Source organism: Tupaia chinensis, unplaced genomic scaffold, assembly GCF_000334495.1.
Source record: "Tupaia chinensis unplaced genomic scaffold, TupChi_1.0 Scaffold000217_1, whole genome shotgun sequence".
In the NCBI taxonomy this organism is placed as follows: Eukaryota; Metazoa; Chordata; class Mammalia; order Scandentia; family Tupaiidae; genus Tupaia; species Tupaia belangeri.
The window spans coordinates 219,000-223,844 of NW_006159692.1; the positions used below are offsets into that span (position 1 = coordinate 219,000).

At 42.0% G+C, this 4,845-nt stretch overlaps 1 pseudogene; it reads right to left on the bottom strand.

Moving 5' to 3' along the window:
* Positions 1-214: 214 nt before the first annotated feature.
* LOC102485555 (interferon-induced transmembrane protein 2-like) overlaps positions 215-4,845 on the bottom strand; it is a 12,927-nt pseudogene continuing 8,296 nt past the window's right edge.

Below are 4,845 nucleotides of genomic sequence, written 5' to 3' on the forward strand. Positions count from 1 at the left end.
CTTTCTGAAGGTGGTGAGCAGAATCCCTGGAACTCACCAATATTCTTTCTATGTAGAAGTCAGTTGCACTGATTTAGGGGAATGAGGATTATATACTAAGGTCTTCAAAGTATTAAAGACACGATCTCTTACCTCAAGGCACTCCCCCTGGTGAGGCACATTAATAAGTAAACCTCAGTTACAATAGTGTAATGAGAGCAAAAATAGACTTCCTTTACTCAAAGGGGTCAGTGCAGACTATGCAGAGTAAGTCAGAATTGAGCAACCTCTTGAGGAACCTATGGGCCTTAAAAGAGAAAAGACTTGGTGGCAGGTGGCATGGAGGTTGAGGAGCTGGACTCCCACATGGCTGACCATGGTTCAAATCCTGGATATGGTGGCCTAAAAAACTGCAACAATTAAATATATAGATAAATAAATTAATAAATGTTAAAAAGAAAGAAAGAAAGACATCCCAAGTTGAAGGGTAGCATAGCAAAAGGACAGCCAAAATAAGAACATAACTTTCTAAGGACGACATACAATGTGTCATGGCTAATATACATGTATGTGTGTATTTTGGAGTGGACTGGGTAAGTGATGAGAGATGAAGTTGGAGGGAAGCAGAGACTTGGGCGTGATGCCTTTGCCCTAACTACCATCTTAAGGAGTATCCATCTTTATTTTTACTGATAAAATGACGAAGCATACAAAGATGTCAAGCACGACAATGACATTCACTCAGCACTTCAACGATTAGCACTGGGTAGCTGCCACATACCAGGTATGGTTTTAGGGACTGAGGTTATAGCCATGGAGAAGACAGCGGGGCTCATGTCAGACATGATCTTATGTAGGTTTTAGAAGGAAGCTGTGTGGAAGCCATGAGGAGGATAGATTGGGCCTAGGGCTGAGTGAGAAGTGAGGCTCCTAGACCCTTTTTCTCTAACTGCATTGGGACCTTTTGGGATGTGTCGATCATTATTTTCAGCAGTCTCCAGGGCAGAACAATAGCTAATTTGCAGTATTTAATAAAGCATTTCTGAAACATCATGACCTGGGTAATGAGAAGCTAGATGAATCAGCAAGGTAGGACATTTATAAAAATAAGAGCACAATTTTTACATATTAAGTTACTAAGCGAAACACAAGAAAGATAAAGGAAGTTGTGCCAAAAATTGGGGAAGCGATCTTGGGAAATATCTATCAGGGAGTAGGGAGATGAGATTGGGAAAGGTGTGTGTGGCCTAGCCAGGTACTGCTGCGGGCAACAGATCGGATCTCACTGGGGGTTTCTGGAAGGTGGTATAGAACAGAACCTCAGGATTATCTCAACAAAGTCATCAGGAAAGTTGGTATTTGTCTACCAACTCATCCTCTATCAGAAAGGTCTACCTTGAAGGACATCAGCTTCCGACTCACTTTGTGCACAGACTGCTCCTAAGATAAGAGAGCCCCAGGTGTTCATGGGAAGTAGACATCAGTGTGCTGAGGTTTATGCCAAAGGGACATTGGTGACCTGGTGATGGCATATGCTACAGGAGTTAATAATTCCTGGGTGCTTTTCTTTTGCTTATTCATAGGTATGGGACCCTATATTTGCATTAATATGTAAAATCAACAGTCCTAAGGATTAGGTTAAATCAGTGGTTCTCAACTGGAGGTGACAGCTTCTCTACCAAAAGACATTAGCAGATGTCTGGAATAATTTTTTTAAAAATTTTTTTAAGTTTATTCATTCATTTATTTTAATTTGACCAAAGACAGGCAGACAGACAGACAGACAGACACACATACACACACACACACACACACACACACAGAGGAGAGAGAGAGAGAAAGAAAGAAAGCCACCAGTTCTGGGACTCAAACCGTGGTCATCCATATGGGAGTGTCCAGCACCTTAACCACCACACCACCTGCTGGTCTCTTGCAATCATTTTTGATTGTCACAACTGGAAAGGAGAGAGTGCTACCAGTACCTGGTGGGAAGGCCAGAGATGCCAAACCTTCTGTGTTGTGCAGGACAGTCTCCCTCATCTCACCGCTATAAAAAAAACGGATCTAATCCAAAACGTCAATGGTGCAGATGTTGAGAAACTCTGGGTTAGATTAATGCTATTTCACAAATAACTCAAGGTTCAGAAGAAACATAATTTCCTTGGGTTTATAAATCCAGTGCACAGCCCAACCAGGATTTGAATCGAGGTTTATCTACTTCTAAAGTCCGTGCTTTTTGATTTACATTGGTCTGCCTTCCAGAGAGAGAAAGAAACCGAATCCCAGAGATGCTGAAAAAAAATTCCCAGCATCAGTAGTGGCCATGCTTCCTGGCCCAGGACTTCAAAAGAGCCTGGAACTGGCTGGAACTGGGAGGAGGTAGGGAATGAACACCTTTCTCATTTGTCTCTGGCCTCTCTTTCTCCTGGGCAAGTTGGGGCAGGCTCAGTGGGCTCAGGTCCCAGATCTGCATACCAGGACTGGCAAGCTGCCCTTAGTTGGAAACCCTGGCTCCTTCCCGATGCTCAAGGACGCCCTTCTGCTGCCAGAGTGGGCTGGTGGTTCTTTCTGGGATGGCAGTTCTCCCCACCCCCTCAGGCTTGGGACGGTCTTCTGGCATGCATGTGTATTGAAGAGTTACAGGTGGTGCAGACACGGTTTGGAAGGAATCCCAGCTGGGCCTCTTCCCAGGAGCCTTCTGATCACTCACCAGATAACTCTAGCTGCTTGCAGAATCCCGGGAATCTTAGCTGCTCCAGGAAACCAGCTTCCAGGGCAACAAGAGATTCTGAGAAGCTACAATAATCCTGGAAGCTGAAACTGCTTTGTCCTTTTGCCTCCTTAGGTTGGAATACCACTGAATTTTTTGATTTTTCTCTTCTTATGATGAGTACCGAATACAATAACTAGAAAAGAGTGGGAAGTGTGAGAGAAAGGACAGGCTCAAATTCTGATGACCTGTTCCAGATATCCCTGGGTGTCTGAACTTGTGCCGTTTCTTTCTTGAAGGCAGAGCACAACTCTCTTTGGGTATAGGACATGAGCTTTTCTTTGAGACCTTTCAACTTTGCATTGTCAAGTCTTCTGGTTTCCAGACCCACATCCTGCTCTGGGAGGGATTGACATCCATCATACATGCTGTTCCTGCTCTGTTTAATCAAACTTTCTTTTGATGTTGGTTGGAATTTTGCATGTGAACCAAGAACAGAAAAATTAAGTGATTCCAGCGGCTTAATTCTAAAGGGAAGCATTAACCTTTGTTATCAAAGAAATGGAAGCATAGTACATCTCAATAATCTGTGTTTGGAGGCTCTGATTCACTTGTTCATTCACTACTTCATTTTTTCCCCCTCATTCAGTGAGGAATTATTGAGTCTTTATCACGTTTAAAGCCTTTGGTCGGGCCTATGGCAGATATAAAGGTTAAGTATGGTAAGATTCTTGTCCTTGAGGAGCTTAAAATCTAATGGGAAAGAAGTAACAGATAGCTATCTCACCCGGCAAGATATAAATATTACAAAGAAGCATAAAAAATTGCAGCCATTCTTTTTCGTTCTAAGCTGTAAAATAGTTCTGGCATGATGACGAGGCAGCACATGTGAGCTCTGTTTTAAAGAAAACAGGTCCTGGGAGAGGCAGAGAAAAAATAGTCTTCTAGTCTGAGGTAGGAGTTTTGGGAAAATATATCAGTCAAATAGACTGGATTTCTAAATAATTTAAGTTTCCTTAAAAACTTGTCCTAGGGACCAACAGATGGCATAATGCTTACATCACTGGACTCCCATGTAGTCAACCGCGGTTTGAGTCCCAGACCTGGTGGCTTAAAATTCATAATGGGCACGTGTGTGTGTGTGCCAACGAGAATGGAGAAGGGATTGTGATGTGGCCATCTCCCTTGGGGGGTGAGTTATCACTTTCTATCTCTCCGTCTCTCTAGCAAGTGCATGTGAGTGCTAGGGTTGCTTAAAAAAACACTTTGTTTTTTCTTGGCTACTTTGGAGCCTTTTGTCTATGAAGAGAATCTAATACAGAAAAGTGTTGGCCTTCAGTATAATAAAAATCAACCTAAATGGAACGTGGCATTAATGTCCTCCTCTGAAATATGATCAAAATAAAGGTGACAGTTAAAGATACTTGCTACTATTGCACATAAAAAGAGAATTAGCTCTTATTCAGTGGTGCCCTAAAAATAATAACATGTATTTATAAAACAGTAGCAGATACTTTAGCTGGGTTTGTGTTTGCCTTTAGCAAAACAAACAAACAAACAAACAAACAAAAAAACCCCAAAACAAAAAACCAAACAAGACCAAACTCTCTAAATAATAATAAAACAAAACAAAACAAAAATTTGTCCTGTTCTCTCACTACTGTCTCCGTTAAAGCAACTTACTTGTGTTACATTGTAATACTACTCGAATTGTAGTCTTGATCATCTGTGAAGCAATCACTTCTACTATTCCCATTTTACAAGCAAGAAAGCAGAGGCATAGAATGGTTTATTTGCCCAAATTTCTACATTTACCAAGTGACAGGATTTAAACTAAATTTGCTTGATTTCAAACACTAAGCATTTTCTTTTCTTTTAAAAAATTTTCCCAAAGAATGTGTGTGCTTGCTCAAGAGAGACAGAGAGAGAGAAAGAGAGAGAGAGAGAGAGAGAGAGAGAGAGCGCAAGAAAGTAACCCCCCATGGGATATGGTCATGCCACAATCGCTTTTCCTCCCTCCCTCCCTTCTTTCTGGATTTTGGGCATGTACCCACAAATGCCCGGCCTGTTTCTCAAAGCCACTGGGTACAGTACTTGAATGGCAGGGTTAGCCATGTGGAATCCAGCCACTTTAACTACCATGCCACATTATGGGC